The sequence below is a fragment of the Triturus cristatus genome, chromosome 5_1, assembly GCF_964204655.1.
Source record: "Triturus cristatus chromosome 5_1, aTriCri1.1, whole genome shotgun sequence".
Lineage (NCBI taxonomy): Eukaryota > Metazoa > Chordata > Amphibia > Caudata > Salamandridae > Triturus > Triturus cristatus.
The window spans coordinates 731,857,472-731,882,701 of NC_140587.1; positions in this window are offsets into that span (position 1 = coordinate 731,857,472).

Genomic DNA, 25,230 nt, shown 5'->3' on the forward strand with positions numbered 1-25,230 from the left:
ACCAGCAATCCTAAACAATTCAGCACAACCAGCATCACGTGGTGCACAAGAGCACGTGTCCATTCGAGTTGACTCCCTGACCTACCCCTACATCTGGTTCTGCTATATTCTTTCCCTTCTCTTGTCAAGGCTTCAAACTGCTTGTGGTGACAAAAGACCTGTTGCCAGACCTGTTTGTGTGTCCAGGAGGCAAAGCCCTTTGAAGCATAAGTGAGGCTGGCTACAATCCCTCCCAGCTCATCTTGCTAGAATGGCCTATCCTATTCACACCTAAGCCCCTCTTGTGTTCCTGTCTGAAAGCAATACCCAAATCCCAACAGCAGACCTATTCTGAGTCATGAGACCCAGGACACTGGCAGAAACCATAAATGAATGGGACATAAAAATGCCAATTTTCTAAAAGTAAAAGACACACAATTGATGGACGGAATGCAGAACCAATCAAAACATACACCCTCAGTCAAGAGATCTGGGTTAAATCCATCATTCTTTTGCTCACCATGCCACCCCAGTTTAGACCTGGCCATATGCAAATCAGTTTTGGCCCTGTGCCTCATGGGAACAGTCCATCCCGAACTGCCAAGCCAGGTCCTCCCTGGACCAGAAACAAGCATCCTAGGACTGGTTTCGGGGTTTCACCCCTCTTCAGCCAGGATAGCTTGAATCGAGTGGCAGAGTGAGCCCGGAACCCACGTCTGGCCATACCCGGCACACTTAGGGCGAGAAAGCAAAAGACACACAATTGATGGACGGAATGCAAGACACACAATTGATGGATGGAATGGCTGATGAGGGCTGAAAGCCCGAAACCGGTCCTAGGATGCTTGTTTCCAGTCCAGGGAGGACTTGGCCTGGCAGTTCGGGCCGGACTGTTCCCATTGGGAGCAGGGTCAAGATTGATTTGCATTTGGCAGGCTCTGAAATGGAATGGCATGGTGAGCAAAAAAACGATGGCTTTAGGCCCAGATCTCTGTACTGGGGTGAATGTATGACACTATTCTGCATTCTGTCCATATATTGTTGTTTTTGCAATTTTCTAAAAGTGGCATTGCCATAATGGTGACTTAAATTGAGACTTCACCATTAACAAGGGTTTAAAATTATAATACATTTGAGTGTAAACAGCATATCCTTATCTCCTCCCAATCCAAAGCTAGCACTTATAGCATTTATTAATGTAACTCAGTGTTACTCAAAGTGAGAGATAGGCCTTACAGTAATAAACAAGCATTTGCAATGCGAATTGGTCTCACATTTGTGAGAGCTAGAGGTATTGGCATTGTAAATGACAATGTTTTTTAACAATGTGTTTTGGATTGGAGTGGAGTGGATGTATGTGGTGTGTAGTGGAATTATGTGGGTTGGATTGGAAGTGTTAGTAGTGGAATTGTGTTGTATGGAGTGGATTTGTGTAATGGAATTATGAGGCATGGTGTAAGGTGGAAGTATGTGGATAGTCATTATGTGGTATTGAGTGTACTGTAATTATGTAGAGTGTGATTGTGTGTTATGTAGTGTAATTATGTTGAATGGTATTTTGTGTTGTGGAGTGGTATGTAGTGGAGTTTAATTATGTGGTGTGCTGTCGAAGTTTGCGGCATGATATCAAATTCGGTGGTGTGGATTGGATGTATGAGGTGTGTTGTGTAACTGTGTTGCTGAGTTGAATGATGTGGCTTAGTCTTGAATTATGTGGTGTGGATTGCCAATGTTTGGAGTTGAATTGTGCAGCATGGAGCTGTATAGATAATGAACACTAACTTGTCAAAAGCAGCATACCATAGAAGCAACAATGTTTAACAATCACACAAGATGGCCTACGCCAAACAGCAAGTATTGAAGAACACACACCCATGAAAGCACAAATATAATGGATACAACTCCCATACCATAACTTTAGCACACCAATGTATTGGTGTGTGCATACCAGAACAATGCAGCAAACCTTAGTCCAGGCAGCACAGAGTACTGCTGCAAAACATATTGCAAACCACTCAGTGCCATGCAGCACACACAGCTTAAAAACCAAATGAATAAAAGGACCAGTAACTTAATATAAAACAATGTGTTTTATTATGTAGATGAAACATGTTGTTGTTCCCAGTGCTTGAATTGGAAATATAGGAGTGCAGGCACACACTATTTAGAGTACCTGTTTGCTTCTGAGAAGTGCAAGTACGCCCCCATTAAATGTATCACAGCAGTACTAAAAGGTTATGCTATATACGGGCATTGAATTGTGGGATTGGACAAGGAGTGGTGTGAGTTTTTTGTGTGTGAGGTGGACACTTGGGTGCCGATTCCGATCCTGGAAAGACCGGGCACGAACTGTCGGTCGGAGCGTTTTCTCCGTCCGACTCGTACCCGGGTAAAAAACCTTAAAAACATGCAAGTACGATTCGCACGGAAACACCATTTCCGTACGAATCGTAAAAAACACCGACCGACGAAAATATACATACAAATGTGATCCGGGAAAGTGCCGACGTGACGTCGGGACGCATTCAGGCTGCGTTTCACGAACCAGGAAGTACGATTCGAACCGACAGCAGTCCGGACGGCAATATTTTTACGACACCCAAAAAGCACCGGAAAAGCAAAGTACGCTGCGATGCGAGCGGAATTGGGGGCCCGGTACGCGCCGTACCCCCCCAGCCCCCCGTATGTACGCGCCGTCCCCCCCAGACCCCCGTATGTACGTGCCGTACCCCCAGCCCCCCTCCGTGTATGTCCAGTGCAGACCCCCACCCCCGTATGTACGGTGCGGACCCCCACCCCACCCCCTGAATGTACGGAGCATACCCCCACCCCATATGTACGGAGCGTACCCCCACCCCCGTATGTATGGCGCGGACCCGCTGGGGGTCCGTGCCGTACATACGGGGGTGGGGGTACGCTCCGTACATTCGGGGGTGGGGAGTGGGTCTGCACCGTACATACGGGGGTGGGGGTATGCTCCGTACATACGGGGTTGGGGTACGCTCCGTACATACGGGGTGGGGGTACGCTCTGTACATACGGGGGTGGGGGTACGCTCCGTACATTCGGGGGTGGGGTGGGGTGGGGGTTCGTACCGTACATACGGGGGTGGGGGTACACTCCATACATACGGGGGTGGGGGTACGCTCCGTACATTCGGGGGTGGGGTGGGGGTCCGCACCGTACATACGGGGGTGGGGGTATGCTCCGTACATATGGGGGTGAGGGTACGCTCCGTACATTCGGGGGGTGGGGTGGGGGTCTGCGCCGTACATACGGGGGTCAGGGTCCGCACTGGACATACACGGAGGGGGGCTGGGGGTACGGCGCGTCCACCGCGGGGGGGGCTGGGGGTACGGCGCGTCCATCCGCGGGGGGGCTGGGGTGGTTGGCGCATACATACGGGGGGCTGGGGGGACGGCGCGTACATACGGGGGGCTGGGGGGGGACGGCGCGTATGCGGGCACATGTCTCCATGGTTGCTATTGAGGTTCGCTCCGTGCGGTGTTTTTTCCATACGGTTGTACAATTGGACGGACGGGATGGATCGTACTTGCGCGCTCGGACTTCATTTTTCCGATTCGTACGTAAAATCGTCCGGGGACGTGTCGGACACTTTTTCCGAACCGAGGACGTGTGGGGGAATTTTCCCAATGCGATTCGTATGTATTTTTTCCCATGCAAATCGTACTTGTCAGTTTGTACGGATACGATTCGCACGGAGAAAAATTTTCAAGGATCGGAATCGGCCCCTTGGGAGAGGAGGGGCATCTGTTAATAAGGGAGAGGGTGGTGAGCAGTGCTTTTACCTACTAGCGCTGAGAAAGTTATGTGTTTTATGTAGTGCCACATGTGCTGCTCTCCCTAAGCGCAAATGAATATTACAGCGCAGGTCACACACTCCGTGCATCCCAGTGGCACTGTGAAAACATGCCAGGTTTAATTGTAAGCTGTTCACTTAGTGCAAGGCAAGCAAGCGTGGCACTATTCAAGATTGCAAATATGCGCACTGATAAGGGATAGGCTTGTCTTTAATTTTCCAGAGAAATCCAGAACTGCCCCCAAATCATCCTGCTGGCTGGCTGTGACAGACGATGGTGCATGGCAGCAGGCTCTGTGTGGCGTACTCCTGTACTTTTATCCGAGAAATACTTCCAGGTTCATGTGCACATAACATTTGCAGAGTATGTCAGCCTTCGGCACACACAGATAGACAAATGATTTCATGTTGCTTTTTTGTACACCTGTGACAAAAGGGAATCTGACACAACATTTAAAAAATATATATTTCCTATAATAACTCTGCTCATTAGAATAGCTTTGAAACTGTTGAGTAACTTGTACTATACCAAAGGATGTAGTAGGGGTTTTTTAAAGCATGTATTATATAATGACAGCACGGCTATCTGCCTTCTTAATGGCTTAAACACAACTAGTGCTTTTAGAAAACGAATTTAAACCAATGCGTTTTAGCTCCAATTCTTGATAGCTACTAAATCGCCCAACTTTTTACCTCACCAGGAAAAATTATGGACTGCACAAGCACTACAAGGACATACATACCAATGGTATAATGTGTGCTATTCAAATGCCGTTGATTACGCAACTAAATCTTATTTAAATACACTGCAGGAATAATTCTCTCCTGTGGCTATTCTGAGAACCCAACATCAATACTGCCTCCGTACTGTGTCACTGTGTATGCATTGTTGTGGTAAACGGTACTGTGCTAAAAACCCATAGGGGCAGTCTACAAGAAAAAGAGCCGCAGCGCAGCACCAAAAGCCCTTTGACTGCACCACACTGTGGCACTTTCAGAGCAGGGGAATGCAACATTTTTACAATGATATGTCGCATTCCTGTGCTCTCCTCTGCGCTGGTGCACAAACAGCTGCCATGCGCCGGCGCAGACACCCTTGCACCATGGTGCAAGGATGCCTGCGCCACGAGGAGTTTGTTTTTGTGTTGTGCAGGAAGGGGCACCTTCCTGCACAAAAACAATCACTACAGGCATTTTCCTCTGTCATTGCATGCTGTAGAATGCAGCACGCATTGAAAGAGGAAAAAACTAGGAGAAATGAAAACATTTCTCCTCGTTGCACCTGGCTACGCAAACTGACGCAATTCCAGATTCATGATTTCTCGTGAATCTGGAAATGTGTCTGGTTCCATGGGTGTTGCATGGGAACACCCTCAGCAACACCCATGGAGCGCCCCTTTCATGCAAAATGCTGCGTGTAAAGGGGCCGTATTTACAAGGACAGGAAAAGCCACGCAGGGTTACTTTTCCAGTCCTTGTAAATATGGGGCAGAGAAATGCTCTGCCAGTGTGTCACAAAAAATGACGTACAGCGCAAGGGACTTGTAAATCTGCCCCATAGTGTATACTGCAAACCAAACTGTTCCAAGGCACTGCAGCAGATGCCAACACTCCGCCGGAAAAGTCAGGGTTGCCACCTGCCTGGTTTTCTACCAGCATCACAGGCAATCTCACCGGTCACACAAATAAGCAGAATTACCTAAAGCCAGTATTTTTTCCCCTTATCTGTTTATACTTCAAACAGCAGATATCAATAGAAAGCCGTTCTAAAAGTGTTCTAGAGCTGAAAGAATGTTATGAATAAATACATACGATTTTGTTTAAAGTCCCATGTAGTATCATGTCCGGGCCTCTTAAGGCCGGTATTATTCCCTTAGAAAGGAAGCAAAGTGCCAGATATTCCTAAAACAGGCTGCGACTAATTCACAAAGGCACTATACATGCAAGAGAGAGTAGTTCCGATTCAATTTACGAACAATGCCGCGAACTGATCGATCTAAGGAAGACGTGAACAAGTGTGCGTTTCTTAAACCAAGAAATCACACTGCCAGTAGTATGGTTTTTAATAAACAAGCCTCCAAATTCCTCTCTTAGAGCAGAGTGTAATGTCGCGATAGGACGTGGGCTAGCCCACACCTATCGCTGTAAGCAGGGGAGTGTTTGATAACCGAGACCCCCGTCACAGGGGACAGGTCGAATGGTCTCGCCCCTGCGGAGACCACGTGATGTATCGAATAAAGTGCCCAGGGCTCTGGGCGGGGATTCACTGCAGGATCACCCTAGCACTACACCGAGTGTCCCGTGTGTATTTTGTATGTGCATGTAGGCCCCCCCCCTTCAAGGCCCACAATATTACACTGGCGACGACGGTGGTGACTCTCACCTGCCGTGCACCCTCTGTCCGTGCGCTGCCTCCATCGCAGTGCCGGCCTCTGCCCGGGACCTCGCCTGCTGCTCTGGGTGTTTCCCCGCTCCGCCCTGCTGCCGGAGCGTCGCGTGGCGGCCCCGCTACGCCCTCGTCACCTGCCTGGCCTTCTCTGCTGCCGCCTGGACCGGGACTGTGCTTCGCTGTCCCGTGAGGACCCGGGAGTCGCGGTGAGTGTGCGCGTGCCCCCTGCTGCCCCCTGGTGGCCGCCTGCGGTACCGCACCCGCCCTCTCTGCCTGCCTCGCCTGCCTAGGACCTGGCACCTGCACCACGTGCAGCGTCTGCGCACCTCGCGCACCGGCCCTCGCGCCTCAGCACGCCTGCTACAGGTCCATCCTCGCCTGGGGACGGCCAGCACCAGCCCGCTGCGGCCTTTTCGTGCCCTCACGCACGCTCGTCGTGGAGAGCCCCTGTGCCCGTTGTGGGTGCCCCTACCTTGCCACGGTGCACCGCAGTGGCCCCAGTCGCCACCACGCCAGCCTCCTGCAAGGACTCGCCATCCTGCGAAGTAGTTGCTGCACTCCAGGGCCGCGATGACCACTGTCCCTCCCGTGGAACCTTTTGAAGTGTCTGGCCCGCCGCCGTCTCAGTCGGTGAGGTGGAAAGAGTGGATTGAGCGCCTGGAAACCTTCTTCGAAGCCGCGGAGATCAAAGAACGGCGCCAACGGGCCATGCTGCTTCATTTGGGCGGTAAAGGTATCCACAAGATCGCAAAGACGGTCCACGAAGCTGGGCCCCAGAAGACCTACGCTACGCTGCGGGATGCCATCACGGCGCACTTTGAGCCTTATGCGAACCCGGATTACGAACGCTTCCTCCTTCGGCAAGCAAAGCAACTCCCAGAAGAATCTGTTGATGTGTTCTACGCCAGGCTGCGAGAGTTAGCCAGCACGTGCACCCTCCCCGACGAAGAGGATGAAGTGCGCGCGCAGTTTATCCAAGGGTGCGCTTCGTCCAAGCTGCGTGAGCGGGTGCTAGAAGAACACAACATGCCGATGCGTGATATCTTGACCTTGGGGCGCTCGAAGGAGCTTTCGAAGGCGAGAGCCGCTCACATGGAACTGAAAGGCCCGCCGACGGTCAAGGAAGAGCCAGTGTGTGCCGTCCAGTCCAACGCCCGCAGCCAACGGCCAAAGCTCAGGAAAACACCAGCTCAGGAGTCCGGGCAGAGTCCGAAACCTCGCCTCTGTGGGTGGTGCGGTGGCTCACTCCCACATGACGGAGCGTGTCCAGCGCAAGGAAAGACGTGCAGTGCCTGCGGCAAAGTCAACCATTTCTCCAAGGTGTGCCGCTCGAAGCCAGCCCGGCGAGGGCACGGTCCAGCAAAACCAGTACGCACTCTAGAAGCAGGACCCGTCGAGGAGTTGTCGAGCAGCGACATGGATGACGATGAAGCCGCAACGGTACACGTAGTGCACATGTTGCATGCCCTGTCGGACGATCCACAATCCGCACCCATGTGCACAGTAAAAGTCAAAGGGCACCCAGTGGCAGCGCTAATCGACACCGGAGCCACGATCAATCTCATGGCGCTCAGCGCGTACAGACAGCTGCCCGATCAGCCACCCCTCCACCGCACCAATGTCCAGGTGTACGCTTTTGGGACCCGCACCCCTCTCAGGATATGCGGAGTGTTTCAACCAGAGCTGTCCCATGGCGAAGCCTGCCTCACAGCCAAAGTGTATGTGTCCAGGGAAGGGTCCGGATTCCTGCTTGGCTGCCGTACAGCAGTTGACCTGCGCCTCATTCAGTTCGCGTGCGCCCTCCAATCACCAGGCCTCGACCAGCTGGTAGCTGATTTCGCACCCCTTTTCAATGGCATCGGATGCCTTCAGGGCCCAGCAGTGCGACTGCACATTGACAGGACCATAGCCCCAGTGGCCCTCAGGCACAGAAGGATTGCGTTTCACCTTCGGCCGAAGGTGGAGGCGGAGCTCCGCATGTTGGAGGCGGCAGGGATCATCGAGCGGGTGACAGGGCCCACGCCGTGGGTATCCCCCATCGTGGTCGCTAAGAAGCCAAAACAGCCGGACGCCGTTCGCATATGCATTGATATGCGCATCCCGAACTTGGCGATCAAACGAGAGCGCCACCTGACGCCCACAGTGGACGACATCATAGGCGAACTAGCCGGCTCCAGGTGGTTCTCCAAGATGGACCTTCGCTCCGGATACCACCAAATCCCGCTCCACCCTGAGTCGCGCCCGATAACAACGTTCTCTACACATGCTGGCCTGTGGCGGTATAAGCGCCTCAACTTTGGGATCTCCAGTGCGGCGGAGGTGTTCCAGAACATCATCAAGACGGTACTCCAAGGACTGGAAGGGGTGCTCAATGTGAGTGACGACATTCTGGTCCACGCCCCCTCTCTCGAAGAGCACATCACCCGCCTCCACGCGGTGTTCGCCCGCCTGCAAGACCGCGGGCTAACGCTACACCGTGAAAAGTGCGAGTTCCTGCGGAGGGACATCAGTTTCTTTGGATACCGATTCTCCGACAAGGGGATGGGGCCGGATCCCGCCAAGGTCAAGGACATCCAGGAAGCACCTGCCCCAACGTCAGTGACCGGTGTGCGGAGTTTTCTGGGGATGGTCACCTACTGTGGCCGATTCATCCAAAACCTAGCAGACCTGACGGGACCGCTAAGAGACCTCACCAAGTCGACGGCGATGTGGACCTGGGGCCCGGTGCAGGAGCAGTCTTTCCAGCAAACCAAAGCCGCTCTGTCAGCAGACACCACGTTGGTGTACTTCGACCCACGCCAGGAGTCCCAGTTGGTCGTCGATGCCAGCCCCACGGGCCTAGGAGCAGTGTTGTCACAACGGCAGAGCTGCGGCGAGTGGGCGCCAGTAGCGTATGCCAGCAGGACCCTGACGCCCACCGAACAGAGATACTCACAAATAGAGCGGGAAGCGATCGCTATTCTGTGGGGGTGCCGCCATTTCCATATCTACCTGTATGGGCACCCATTCACGGTCATCACGGACCACAAGCCGCTGGTACCACTCTTCCAAGGCTCCTCGTCTCAGCCCCCTCCACGGATCGAAAAATGGATTTTGCAGTTGCAAGAGTTTCAACTGACCGTGGAGTACCGACCGGGCTCGAAGAACCCCGCGGACTTCCTCTCACGGCATGCCAGACCAGTCACGCCACCGGAGGCGGCAGAAGCCGCGGCAACGGAAGACTATGTCAGAATGGTGGTCGAGCGTTCCCGCCCACTCCCAATGTCGCTACAGGAGGTGGTCGCAGCCACACGAGAGGATGACTGTTTACAGCTAGCGATACAGGCTGTCCGGTCAGGAGACTGGCAGCCTCTTCAGTGCCCTTCACCCCTGCGGACGACGACTGCCCAGACCACACTGAAAGCACTCTACCTGGTGCGACATGAACTGTCGGTGTCGGAAGAAGGCTGTCTCCTGCGAGGCCCGCGCCTAGTCCTGCCGGCCGCCCTCACCCAACAGGCCGCGATCCTCGCCCACGGAGCCCACCAAGGGATCGTCAAATCCAAAAGTCGCCTTCGAAGCAAAGTGTGGTTCCCTGGTCTAGACAACCTGATAGAAACTCTAGTACAACGGTGCCCTGCGTGCCTAGCCACCAGTCTTCCGAGCAGACCGGCGCCGGTGATTACGGAAGAAGGGCCTCGGCGGCCATGGGAGAGAGCAAGTGCGGATTTTGGCAGCCTCCCAGATGGACGCTACATGCTAGTAGTAGTCGACGACTACTCCAGGTATCCAGAGGTGGAGTTTGTCCAGTCTACATCAGCGGTGGAAGTCATCCCAAAGCTTGAGAAGATGATAGCCACCCACGGGCTATTCGGAGAGCTACGGACAGACAATGGGCCCCCATTCACCAGCTCAGAATTCGCAGCCTATCTCGTGTCCCAGGGGACCAAGCACCGCAAGATTACCCCGCGCTGGCCGCAAGCCAACGGCGAAGTAGAACGCATAATGCGGACCCTCAAGAAGACTATTCAAATTGCAGTGTCAGAGTCACGCAGCGTAGAGCAGTCGATCTATCAATTTCTGCGAGAGTACCGGCTCACCCCTCGCTGCACCACAGGGGTATCACCAAGCCGCCTGTGTTTCGGCCGGACTGTGACAGACACCATTCCCCACCACGCCCTGTGGGAACGGGAGGAAAACCCAGCGAACTCGTCAGATCTGCGGCGAACCCGGACCAATGCTGCAGCATCTCAGAGGAGAGGTGCCCGAGAACCAACCATCGCAGTGGGCGACCAAGTCCTGGTTCAGGACCGACACCCCTCCAGCAAGTTCCAGACACCTTTTGAAAAGGACTCATGGACTGTCACAGCGGTCAAAGGTACCATGGTCACTGCCCGGAAGGGTTCGGAGATCGTCACCAGGAATGTGTCGCTGTTCAAGAAGATTCTCCCCACGGAACAGGCCACGCCTTCCAGCACGCCAGTCCAGAGAGCTACACCCGACAGCCTGCCAGCAGACCCCGGAACCAGCGCCACAGGCCAAGAGTCACCAGGCCCCGGCCTCCTGTCACCCTGCCTGCAGGAGCCGCCGCCACCGACCCAAGAGCCAAGGGGCAGCCAGAGCAGGTACCATCTCCGCCCGTGCCCCCAGCCATCCCAGAAGTACAGAGACTACATCACCAGTGGCTAGTCGGCGACTGGAGGTCGAGTCGCAGCCCGGACGGGTGGCCAGGAGCCGCAGAACAAGTAAGACTGTTTCAGTTTATTGAACATGGGGTTTGGAGCTAGTGATCCGGGCCATGAGAGACTGCCGAGAGGGCTGGTCACGGAGGACTAGAAGTGACTGTTGGGAAAAGTTATTCAGTTATGCGTTTTGTTGTTATTGGGTTGGGGAGGAATGTAATGTCGCGATAGGACGTGGGCTAGCCCACACCTATCGCTGTAAGCAGGGGAGTGTTTGATAACCGAGACCCCCGTCACAGGGGACAGGTCGAATGGTCTCGCCCCTGCGGAGACCACGTGATGTATCGAATAAAGTGCCCAGGGCTCTGGGCGGGGATTCACTGCAGGATCACCCTAGCACTACACCGAGTGTCCCGTGTGTATTTTGTATGTGCATGTAGGCCCCCCCCCTTCAAGGCCCACAATATTACACAGAGCTCGGTAGAATTTCAAATAGAGTAATTTCCAATACAGCAATAACGTTTTGGAATCCACCTTTGAAAACAAGTCTCCCTCACAATGATCTATATATAAATGTCACCCCCTTCCCCACACCTCCACTCCTGCAGTGCATTATCAAGTGTTTTCGGTCCAATTTCAAAGTGCAAGCAGTGAGTATGGAGCGTAATGTGTACGTTCTAGGCATTTGCACGTAATGGCATGAAAGGGTCACGTTCTACCTTGGCTTCACTTCCGGAAGGTCTCCTAAAGAACTATTGGGCATATTTACAAGGGCTTTATCTCCGCGGAGATAAAACCAGCTCCCTATTTACAAGAGGGTGCTAACATGCGATTATGCATGTTAGCACCCTTTTTTCCAACGCCTCACTTTTCATCTCCAGTAAGATGCAAAGTGGGCGTTACTGGGCGTATCCAAGATGGACTATCTTGCAAATATCGCTGATGTTTACATCGCAATATTTACAAGGCAGCCCACATGATTTTAGCACACATTTGATTTTGGCGAAAACAGCCGTTTTCGCCAAAACCTATCGTCTGCTAAAATCCAGCGATGTTCCCTGCAAAAGGGCGATAACCTCGCTACCTCTGGAATTTTTATCGCCCTGGAGTAACGCGTTGTTAATAATGCGCTACCAGGGCAATAAATTCCAGAGATAGCCTGCGAAAATATAATTATTGCTAAGCACGGCGAGCGATAATTATCGCTGGCCGCTGTTAATATGCCCCTAACTCTTTTTACAAAGCATTAATCAAGAAGACCCCTGCCTATAAGCATTAATTTGTGTTAATATGTATACCACTCCACCTCGGTTAGTCGCTCTTGCATCAGCAGTACAAGTTTTAGAGCCACCTGCAAATATATAGCTATCCTCTCAACTCCGTGTCCGCACTGTGAGACTGGCGACGTGCTCTGAGCCAGCCAGTCTGTCTCCGGGTGCTGTGCCAGCAGAAAGCAGTCAGTCATGCTACCGATGCCCAGGGAAAAACCCTTGTTTGCGTGAGAGCACCGAAGCCCCCTGATTGCATACCTAGCACACTGTATGCACATGCCTAACATGTGTTCTGCAGTGAAAGGTTGAATGGTTCCCCTGCCTGTGAGTAAGGAAGGTAAGTGGTTGGGCGTTATATTCATTATGGGTGGGGGGACTGAAGGGGACAAATTTTGTCTGTGTAGAAATTGCCCACGTGAGAACGAGCCTGTCTGTGCTCATTACCAGCACTTAGACACCCAGAATGAGGTCTGAACCATATGTGTTCTGAGTGAAGGGCAGGAGTGCTGCTGCTAGAGCAGGACTTGCCCTGATCATACTCCAAATTCTCCTGCTCTGGAATGTGCCTCCCTCCCTCTGGCTGCCCAGTTCCTTGTCCTGCTCTCTAAGGCACAGCAAAAGAAGAAGAGAGTGAAAACGTTCTCAACAGTGCACAGCGTCAGCTTGGGAAGAGAGGCCTTCTCTGGGCACAGGGCAGCTTGTAGCCTGGTAGGGAAGGGCTGGCGAGCAAAGACCAAGAAGAGCAGCCTCACTCCGAAGTGAGATGGTGGCTGCAAGCAGCGACAGGCGGAAAGCAAAATGGCTGCACCAGAAGTCATGGTGGACCACAAACAACAAAAATAGTTCACCCAAACACCACATGAGCAAAGAAGAGAAAGCAGATTGTACTTGGGCAGTGCTCCTGAGGAATAAACGGAAGTGCCATTTCACTGCATTAACCATTCAGGAAGCAACAAAGAAGAGTGACATTACACTCAGCCAATAGGAAGGCAGCAGGCAGGAGCAAAGTCCTTTTCCAATACATTAGGGCTTGCAGACAGCATGTGTGCTGCCTAGACTCGACCTAAAAATGACCTAAGTAGTCTGCGGTGCTAACACATGTAAAACGTAAGTACACATATCCAATTTTTTAAATACAATGCACCCTGCCATTTGAGACTTTAGAGCCTACCTTAGAGTTGACTCATATGTATAAAAAAGGCCGGTGTAGGCCTGGCAAGAGTCAGTTTAAACAGCATATCTCTATCTGCTTCCAATTCAAAGTTAGCACTTATTAAATATATTAAGCTTATTTAGTGTTACTCACAGGGAGAGATGGGCCTTACAACAGTTTTTCACTGCCAGGACATGTGAAACTTAAGTACACATGTCCTAATTGTTTAATACTAAGCACCCAGCCCTATGAGTCTTTGGGGCCTACGTTAGAGGAGAGTTAGCACTATTAGAAAGGAAGGTTTAGGCCTGGCAAAAGATTTATTTTGGCAGGTCGAAATGGCAGTTTTCAACTGCACTAGGTGATGCAGGGCAGACTTGAAACATGTTTTAAAAGGCTACTTTAGCGGGTAACACAATAAGTGCTGTAGACCAACTAATAGCATTTCACTTACAGGCCCAGGGTACTAGCAGTACCATTTAGTAGGGACTTACAAGTAAATAAATGTGATAATTAGGTAGTGGCCAATTTTATCATGTTTGAAGGAGGAATCACAAGCACTTTCGTACAGTTAGCAGTCCTAAAGCCAACAAAAAGAATTCAGCAAAACAGGAGAGGTGAAGGCAAAAGGTTTGAGGTTACTCAACCAAGGATGTCAGGACTTTAAAGGGTATACTGTGCAGAGGACAGACTTCTTTATGGGGGTGAGACAGAGGCAGGATCCAAGTGCACCCAAGCAATAGCCTGTGCCACTTGAAATCTGGAGAACTCCTCATCATCCAAATACTCTCATCCTGTCGTTACTTTTTAGTGTCCCCCATTTATTTATTTATTTATGGTATTTGTAAAGCGCAACACTCATCCCAAGGGATATCACGGCGCTGAGACCAGGTGAGAACAGCAGACGGCTAGAACAGAATTGTTTAGTGATGAAAGGGAAAAAGGTAAGTCTTAAGCTTTTTTCGAAACAGCAGATAGTTGGTTGTGTGTCTAAGATCATCGGGAAGCTCGTTCCATCTCTTGGCCGCTAGATAGGAGAAAGAGCGGCCGCCAGTTCTCGCTTTATATATGCGTTTAGTCCTAGCCAATGCTGAGTGAGTGGAGCGTAGGTTCCTGGTGGGAACATAGAATTCCATTCTGTCCTGGAGCATGGTAGGACCCGTCCTATGCAGGGCTCTATGGGCGTGGCAGAGAAGCTTGAAGGCAGCCCTCTGACGCACAGGGAGCCAGTGAAGGGTCCTCAGGCATTTCGATGCCGAGTCTAGCTTGCCCTTGTCACAGATCAATTTGGCGGCTGCATTTTGCAGTACTTGTAGGCGAGAAAAAAAGGTGTTCGTTCATCCCCACAAATAATGCATTCCCGTAGTCGAGACGGCTGACCAATAGGGCTTGGGTAACTGAACGTCTACAGTTCAACGGTATCCATGGGAATAGTCTCGCTAGGAACTTCAGGATGGCGAAGCCCTTGCCACAGAGAGATTGTACATGGTCTTTCATGGATAGCTCATCATCCATAGTAATTCCCTGATTCCTGGCATGTTGTTTGGGGGTGGGAGCCTGACCCAAAGCTGGAGGCCACCATGAGGCATCCCAGATTCGTTTGGCTCCCCCAAATAGGAGGATCTCCGATTTCCCAGCATTTAGTTTCAGGCAGTGAGCGTGCATCCATTGAGCCATTTCAGCCAAACAACCTTGTAATTTGGTTTTGGTGATTGCAGGTTTTTCATTTAAGGCCACCACTAGCTGTGTGTCATCCGCATATGAGCACATGCCGATGCCCCATTTCCTTCCAATGTCGGCCAGAGAAGACATATAAACATTGAAAAGGGTAGGGCTCAGCGATGCGCCCTGGGGGACCCCACAGTCAATGGAGGTGGTGTTAGACTGAAATTGTCCCATGTGTACAATCTGGGAGCGAGCACTCAGAAAGGAGTGTAACCAGTTCAAGGCATTGGACTGTACTCCTTTATGTTGAAGTATATTCAACAAACATTGATGGGAGACCGTATCAAATGCCGCTGACAGGTCGAGCAGTATTAGTGCCACCGATCCTCCTTGGTCAGTGTGGGACCTAATACTGTCCGAGACTGCCAGCAGCGTGGCCTCAGTGCTGTTATTGGCTCTGAAGCCTGTCTGGGTGGGGTCCAAAATGGAGTTGGTTTCCAGATATTTGGTCAGTTGGACATTGACCAATTTCTCCAGGACTTTGGAGAGATATGGAAGTTGAGATATAGGTCTGTAATTCTCCGGATTGGCGATATCGGAGCCTGCCTTCTTTAGAAGGGGAATGACGGCTGCGTGTTTCCAGGCATTAGGGAATGTGGCAGTTTTAAGAGATTTATTAAAAATTTGAGTGACTAAAGGGCAGAGTGTAGGTGCAATCTTGGAAAACACAAAGTGGGGACAGGGGTCCAAGGGGGAGCCTGACTTAACTGATTGCATTGCTGTTAGGACATCAGCTGCTAATAGGGGTTCAAAGTCCATTAGACAAGGGATGTCTGAGGTAAGTAGATCTGGTTTAATGGATTTTTTAACATTTGTATCATCAGTTTGGGGAGAAAAATCAGAGTAGATTTTCTTGATTTTTTCTGAAAAAAAGGTGCTGATGCGGTTACAGGCCTCAGTCGAGGGTTTAAGTGTTTGGGAGATAGTGGCCGGTTTGCTCAGTTCTTTCACTATCTTGTATAGCTCTTTCGTGGAGTTACTATTCTCCTCTATACGCTGAGTGAGGTAGTCTTTCTTAGCCTGCTTGATGGCTAGGGTGTACTTTTTACGATTGTGGATGTAATTAAGTTTGAGTTGAGGTTTAGCTATTTTATCCTCGGATTGCCTCCATGGATGTTCGAGCTTTTGGCATTCTCTTTTTAGATTTTTGAGGTAGAGTGTATACCATTTTTCTGTAGGAGCCTTTTTCTTAATTGTCCGTATGGGGGCTACTTTATCTAAGGTTTGTAGAATGCCAGCATCAAGGGATGCAACATCCTTGCATACGGAAGCGTTGGTGGAGAATTCGAGGTCAGCCACCTGGAAATATGTGTTGAAATTTGAATCCTCGACTAGTCTCCAAGCTCGTTTGGCAATTTTTTGGTCATTTTGGGTTTTCATGGTGCATGCCTCCTCCCCGATGCACTTACAGAGCCTGTGACCTCAAGCGATAAACCCGTATTCTGTGCTCCACTGGCACTGTATGGAGGCAACCTATATTTTTTTTGTGTTTGACCTCAAATTTAGTACAAATGCACTTTCTCTTCTCCTTGAGTCTAGTGGTCTGCATCCCGAAAGCTGGATGTGGTTCCTGTGGTCCGAAGGGTCACAGGGAGGGGCTAGAGTCTGTGTAGTGGGCTGTATTTAAGCTTTTCAAGCAGTGGCGGCTCCTTGTGAGAGTGCTGGCAGCGGTGAGGCGGGGAGGGTCAGGGTGGGGGGTAGTAAACTCCGGCTTACTGCCGAACAGGGTTAAGGAAGTAAATAAATAAATAAAACCATTTACATTGTGCACACTGCATCGCTGATTTGGCATTGCAGCGTTGCAGCGCTCGCAATGTAATACATTTTATTTATTTATTTACTTAACTCCATTTCGCCGTAATCCGGAGTTTACTACCCCCCACCCTGCCCCACCACCCTGCAGCACTCTCACGAGGAGCAGCCACTGTTTTTAACCCTTTCCGTGCTCCTGACGGCCTGGAGCCGTCATGATACATGGTGGGCGTGTGCTCATGATGGCTCCAGGCCGTCCTGACACATCGCCCTGGAAATCCCTCTGATGCAGGCACAAGAGGGATTCCCTTTACACCAAAAGAGCCTCGGGAGCTGGGGAAGAGCTTCTCCAGCTTCCAGCTCCCGAGGCGCCCCCCCCCCCCCCGGTTTCCTTGAAATGGCGATCAGCGTGCACGTTGCGCTGACATAATTTCAGTGAAACTGAAACTGAAATGAGCCTTTAGGCTCATTTCAGTTTCAGTTTCTACGTGCTCAGGGGGTTCTCTCAGCCCCCTGAGCACGTGGAAAGACGGGAGGGGTATCGTTGGAAAGGGAAGAATCTCCCCTTTCCAATGGTACCCCTCTCCAGTGGATCCCTGCTTGGGGATCACCACAGGAGGGCGATCCCTAAGCAGGGATCCTCCCACTAGACACCAGGGAGGGGGGAGCGGCCCCTTGGCAAGGGGCTTTGCTCCCCCCAATTCTATTTGGCAAAATGTAATCCTTTTGCTCCCCCTGGGGAGCAGATGGGGGCAGTAGCCCTTAATCTGCCCCCGGGGGGGCAAAAAGCCCACTAGACACCAGAGATTTGTTTAGCATGCCCATGCCCCCACCCCCACAATCATTACAGTCTTTCTGCCCCCCCTGGGTGCCTCACTCGTGTGGGAGGCCCAAGTACCCGCGACAGGCAAGGGCCCAAAACGTAGTGAGGCGACATCAAAATTGCCTATCTCAAAACAACCTGGTTTTGCAAGAGGGATCACCTTTGTTTTTTGCCCCGTGCTCGGCGGCCATCTAGGGAAACCTACCAAACACAAACATTTTTTGATAGGCAATTTTGATGGGCCTCAAAACGTTTTGGGCCCTTGCCTGTCACGGGTACTTGGGCCTCCCACACGAGTGAGGCACCATTTTTATCGGGAGACCCAGGGAAACGCTGGGTGGTTGGAAATTTGTGTCAGCCCGGTGATGTCACAACATACCCACACAAAAATGTGTGAAAAAAGGGATTTTTTCAGCTAAATCTGAGATTTGCAGGGGATTCTGAGTAAGGAAACATTGGGGGATCGACGCAAGCCATACCTCCCTGGAATCCCCTGGGAGTCTAGTTTTCAGAAATGTGTGGGTTTGGTAGGTTTTCCTAGATGGCTGCCGAGCACGGGGCCAAAAACAAAGGTGACCCCCCTTGCAAAACAAGGTCGTTATGAGATAGGCAATTTTAATGTCGCCTCACTACGTTTTGGGCCTTTGCCTGTCGTGGGTACTTGGGCCTCCCACACAATGGAGTCCCCATTTGTATCGGGAGACCCGGAGCAACGCTGGGTGGTAGGAAATTTGTGTCAGCCCAGTGATGCCACAACTTTCCCACACAAAAATGTGTGAAAAAAGTGATTTGTTTAGCTAAAATTGAGGTTTGCAGGAGATTCTGGGTAAGAAAACGTTGGGGGATCCTCGCAAGCCATACCTCCCTGGAATCCCCGGGGTATCTAGTTGTCAGAAATATATAGGTTTCCTATGTTTACCTAGGTTTCGGCAGAGCTAGGGTTAAAAAACTACAGCTAGGCACTTTGCCAAAAAGCGTCATTTTTCACTGTGAAATTGTGTTGTGTCCACGTTGCGTTTTGCGCCTTTTCCTGTCGCGAGCACTAGGCCTACCCACACAAGTGAAGTACCATTTTCTTGGAAGACTTTGGGGAACGCGGGGTGGGTGGAAATTTGTGGATCCACGTATATTCCAAGACATTCCACCACAGAAATGTGAGGAAAATGTGTTTTTTTAAACATTTTTTAGGTTTGCAAGGGATTCTGGGTAAAGTAACCTGGTGGGAGCCAGTCAAGTCACCCCATCCTAGGTTCCCCTGGGTGTCTATTTTTCAAAAATGTATAGGTTTGCTAGGTTTCCCTAGGTGCCGGCAGAGCTAGGGTTCAAAAACTACAGCTAGGCACTTTGCCAAAAAAGGGTCATTTTTTACTGTGAAATTGTGGTGAGTCTATGTTGCGTTTTGCTCCGTTTCATGTCGCGGACACTAGGCCTACCCACGCAAGTGAGGTACCATTTCTCTCGGAAGACTTTGGGGAACGTGGGTTGAGTGGAAATTTGTGGATCCACGCAGATTCCAGAACTTTTCACCACAGAAATGTGAGGAAAATGTGTTATTTTGGACAATTTTTTAGGTTTGCAAGGGATTCTGGGTAACAGAACCTGGAGGGAGGCAGTCGAGTCACCCCATCCTGGATTCCCCTGGGTGTCTAGTTTTAAAAAATGTATAGGTTTACTTGGTTTCCCTAGGTGCCAGCAGAGCTAGTGTTCAAAAACTATAGCTAGGCACTTTGCCAAAAAAAGGGTTATTTTTCACTGCAAAATTGTGGTGTGTCCATGTTGCATTTTGGGCTGTTTCCTGTCGCGGGTACTTGGGCCTCCCACACAAGTGAGGTACCATTTTTCTCGGAAGACTTTGGGGAACGCGGGGTGGGTGGAAATTTGTGGATCCACACAGATTCCAGAACTTTCCACTACAGAAATTTGAGGAAAATATGTTTTTTTGGGCAATTTTGTTTGGTTTGCAAGGGATTCCGGGTAACAGAACCTGGTGGGAGGCAGTCGAGTCACCCCATCCTGGATTACCCTGGCTGTCTAGTTTTCAAAAATGTATAGGTTTGCTAGATTTCCCTAGGTGCCGGCAGAGCTAGGGTTAAAAAACTACAGCTAGGCACTTTGCCAAAAAAGGGTCATTTTTCACTGTGAAATTGTGGTGTGTCCAAGTTCGTTTTGTGCTGTTTCCTGTCGCGGGTAGTTTGGGCTCCCACACAAGTGAGGTACCATTTTTCTCGGAAGACTTTGGGGAACGCGGGGTGGGTGGAAATTTGTGGATCCACACAGATTCCAGAACTTTCCACCACAGAAATGTGAGGAAAATATGTTTTTTTGGACAATTTTGTTTGGTTTGCAAGGGATTCCGGGTAACAGAACCTGGTGGGAGGCAGTCGAGTCACCCCATCCTGGATTACCCTGGGTGTCTAGTTTTCAAAAATGTATAGGTTTGCTAGGTTTCCCTAGGTGCCGGCAGAGCTAGGGTTCAAAAACTACAGCTAGGCACTTTGCCAAAAAAGGGTCATTTTTCACTGTGAAATTGTGGTGTGTCCAAGTTGCGTTTTGTGCTGTTTCCTGTCGCGGGTACTTGTGGCTCCCACACAAGTGAGGTACCATTTTTCTCGGATGACTTTGGGGAACTCGGGGTGGGTGGAAATTTGTGGATCCACACAGATTCCAGAACTTTCCACCACAGAAATGTGAGGAAAATATGTTTTTTTGGACACTTTTGTTTGGTTTGCAAGGGATTCCGGGTAACAGAACCTGGTGGGAGGCAGTCGAGTCACCCCATCCTGGATTCCTCTGGGTGTCTAGTTTTCTAAAATGTATAGGTTTGCTAGGTTTCCCTAGGTGCCGGCAGAGCTAGGGTTCAAAAGCTACAGCTAGGCACTTTGCCAAAAAAGGGTCATTTTTCACTGTGAAATTGTGGTGTGTCCAAGTTGCGTTTTGTGCTGTTTCCTGTCACGGGCATTAGGCTTACCCACGCAAGTGAGGTTCCATTTTTCTCGGAAGACTTTGGGGAATGTGGGGTGGGTGGAAATATGTGGATCCACGCAGATTCCAGAACTTTCCACCACAGAAATGTGAGGAAAATGTGGTTTTTGTGACATTTATTTAGATTTTATAATGGATTCTGGGTAACAGAACCTGGTGACAGCCAGTCAAGTCACCCCATCCTGTGTTCCCCTGGGTGTCTAGTTATCAAAATTGTATAGGTTTGCTAGGTTTCCCTAGGTGTTGGGAGAGCTAGGGTTCAAAAACTACAGCTAGACACTTTGCAAAAAAAGGGTAATTTTTCATTGTGAAAATGTGATGTGTTCATGTTGCATTTTGAGCGGTTCCTTGTTTTGGGCACTATGCCTACCCACACAAGTGAGGTACCATTTTTATCTGGAGGCTTAGGGTAATTCATATTTGTAAAGCAACTGTTATTACCTATTGACTTTCAATGCATTTCTGCCTTCCAAATGAAAGACAATGTGTAAAAAATAATTTATTTTGAAAAATGACAGATAATTCTCATGCTAGTATGAGTGTTCCCAATTTCGGAAATGTGCAAATATCTACTGTTTCTAAACTCTATATTTTGTTCCCATTTCAGAAATACATAGGTGTCTTTCATACCAATTTTTCCATGTATGCATTTTCCCAGAATAATTGCTATATACCCGCTTCATAATAAAAAAACATTGAAAGTCGCTGCTCTGTTTTTGGCTTTGGGTTCGTCGGGTTCTTGGTGAACCTACAAGTCCTATATATCCCCACAACCAGTAAAGTCCTGCGGATGTAACGGTATATTGATTTCAAAGAGCTGTCATAATTAGAAGAAGTTACAGGTGAAAACGTAGACTCAACTAATTTTCAATTTTTCCTATATTTAACTGTTAGTTTCAATAAAGAAACCTTGAAGGATCTACACAAATGATGCCTTGCTGAATTCAGAATTTTGTCTACTTTTAAAAAATGTATAGCTTTCCAGGATCCATTATTGATTTCATACCCATTTCTACCATTAACTGGAAGGAGGTTGAAAGCACAACAAATAGGAAAAATAGGCTATGTCCCATAAAAATGCCAAAACTGTGAAAAGGTTTTTGGTTTTCGGACAAAAGTCTGTCATTCCCTAAAAGCTGGGAAAATGGTGATTGCAGCCTCACAAACCCTTTATTGATACCATTTGCAGGGAAAAACCCAGACGCTTTCATTTGCAGCACTTGTTTCTTATTTTTCCCCAAAAACACAAAAAGGAGCTGTATTTTGAGTAATTTCTGGGACCCCTCCATGGGAATCGACTAACCCTGAGTACCTTTAGAATCCCCATGATGTTGGAAGAAAAGGACGCAAATTTGGCGTGATACCTTGTGTGGTCAAAAAGTTACAAGAGCCTAAGCGCGAACTACCCCAAATAGCCGAAAAAAGGCTTAGCACAGGGGGGGGGGGGGGGGAAGGCCTAGGTGTCTTTGCAAAATTTCCAAACATCAGTCTGTCTCTCAATTTATATCCAGACTTCACTGGCTCCCTGTCAGACAGAGGGAGACTTTTAAAGCCCTGTTCACTGTGTCCAAGGCACTGCACAGGATACGCCTTGACTTCCTGAGGAGGAGTTTTACTTGGTACCTACCAAGTCGGTCTCTGCTTTCGGCATTGGCCAAATTACTGATAGTTCCCAGATTTACAAACGCTAACTGGGGTGGCAAAAGCTTTGCACTTTGGGACGCCAAAGTGTGGAATGCTCTTCCTTTACATATAAAGCCCTGCCCAAAATTCTGTTTTTTAGAAAGGAGCTAAAAACTTGGCTCTTTTCTACATGTTGTCTTTTGATCAATCCATTTTTCTCAGCACTCAGTTAGAGCCAAGATGCCCCTTTGGGCATGTGAGCGCTCTATAAGCATACCTGATGTAACATATAGTGTGTGACATGTGTATATTATTTGCCGATTGCCTTCCATCAGGAGGCCACTGCCTATATGACTGAGGTCTCCGCCTATACGGTGGAGGTCTCAACCTCTATGGCAGACATGTTCATCTACCAGGCAGAAAGTCAAATATTGTTGTATAGGTGCTTGTAGTAACATTTTAGTTGAAAACTGATTTATAGGAGGCTCCACTTGGAAATGGTGAATGACAAGAAAGTAGAGTTGCAATTAGATGTAGGAGAAGATCTACATGTGAGTGAGCAGATCTACACATAATTTCACTTTGTGAATCGGGCCTTCTTTCTGTAAGTGTCTTCAATGTTGTGTTAGGCTGAAGACTATCGATTGCAATTGCCTGGCTATAGCTTCCAACTCAGATCCATTAAAAGTAAAATACTGATTTCATTTCATTTTACATTAATGTATCAAATATCACTACCCACTTAAACTCCCAAAATAACCAACATCCCTTGAATGCATGAAAACACAGGCGAACTAAGTGAAAATTGAACTCCAACCCAAAAACACAAAAACCGAGCTTAAGATACCTTTTAAAATATTTTAAATACAAGTTATAGTAATACACAACACACTCAGGGCCCCCAAATCCCTTAATAGACAATAATGAAATAGATTCAATGTAAAAACTCCAAAAGTATGAACCCCAAATGTATTACAAATGCATAAAACTAATATTTTGAGTAAAAAAGATGAATCATTAAAAAAATACAGATGCAATTAATTTTTTTATTATTTTTTAGAGCTAAACATTACCCAAACAAAACCCTAAAATATTTAACCATCCATTAAAATAAAGAAAATTAGACAACAATTCCATGCGAAAAAAGCTAAGAGAACACACATTCAGATAAAAGAATATACCAATGAACATTAGAATTATGATATTAATGCTAACTATATTACATTCGACATTATCTTTGTAAACGATATTTTAAACAATTATATTTTTAACAAACACGGGAAAGCGCCACATTTATCTTTGGATATTATGTTTCACAATATGTGGCATTCAAAATATTTTTACCAAAAAATTGTGGTCCAACAATATATACAACATGATATTAAGCTCCCATAACAAAGCGTTTCAGTAAGGTTCTCAGGGAAATGTAACTGGTGCCATTATTTTGTTTATGTTACTGTCTCAAAAACAGAAATGCGTGCAATGACACAGTGAGACAACAGGGAAATTGAGGCCTCTGGTATGATAATGTAAATACTTTCAGATGCGTATGTAAATGGGATCACGTGAATTGCCGAATTTGTCATTTTGAACAGTATTTGCCACGTTGAGCATTACAGCATGAAGCACGTGGAGGCCTCTTAAACCCAAGAGAGAACACATGCTCTTTTCCACTAGACATACACTGGAAAATAAGTGTAACTACTGTGATCTCGTGACAGCAGGGAAGAAAGCAAGCAGAAAATTACCATAATATGATTAGAATGTTTTTGATAATATCAGCCTAAGTGACTATTACTCTTTATTTTTAGTACAGAAGCAAGGTAAGATTAGACAACCTCATTCAAATTTTGCTGAAGTGTGGAAATCAGCGGGTTTAAGCTTCCAACGTGTTCCTCATATTTGAACTATTTCTGTATCAGCAGAGAAAGGGTGGCTAGATCTGTTAAAACATTTGAATTTTGGGAGTGGAAGGTGAAGAAAAGTATGTTAAATACCGTTTTCTGGTCCACTTTTTCTTCTTACCTCCTTTTTATGCTTGGCCGAGGCACTCGCAGGATTGCAGGTGGAAATATTAAAGTTCCACATAGGTCAAGGTAGAGCTGTTCAAGATGATTGGTACTGAAATGCTGGCCTTTCATAGTTTTCGACAAGAGACCGACCCCAAAAATGCATACAAATGGATGGCTTGCTGAATCAGGGTTAGTGAATGTGCTGATCACACTGCCTCACTACCACTGTCCCTCTCTTCTCAGAAAATGATGGTGCCAAAGGAAGTGGAGTAGCATAATTTTGGCCACATCCTTCTATGTTTGGCTAGGCCACATACATATATATTTACATTTGGCCTTATGTACTCATTTGACACAATAATACTTAAGAGATATGGTGCACCGAAGCTATGGAAGTGCAACTATTGTGTGTTTTACCATATATGTGTGTGTGCATATTAACTTTATTCTTTTCAGAAACATCTGGACTGCTGCTATTAATCTTCTATAGGTTTTGATTTTAAGGTGGTGAGCTAAAATGCATTTAATGCAGTGCATTCGCCAGGGATTAGTGAGAATGAATCACATGTGTTTAATGCTTTTCTCAGTTGTTGTTTCTGCTTGAAATAACATGTATTAGTTTTGGTACCACATACAAGAGTAATGCACAATATATCTTGAGTCATTGTTAAAAATGTCATTTATTGAATCATATGCATGCTGTAGAACTAATATGTTTTCAAAGAGAAATGTCAAGGTAGCGTGATTGTGGGCCTTAAACTTGCAGTCGAGACATTTACCCTTAACATGAAAGTTGTTTTTCTGCATTATTTTCTCCTCTGCAGGTGCGGACCAAAGGCATTTGTTAGTTAGTGAAAAGCATATTGTATTTCAGAGATAGTAAGGCGAGGGAGCTGGCAAGGTCAATTAATTTTAATGAAGAACAAAGGAAGAGGTACCTGTTGGTACTATCAGACGAAGGGAGGAACCAATGACGTTTTGGAAGTGTAGACTGGAATATAGGAGTAGTGTTCAAGGTGCCAAATTCCTTTTTGGGAACT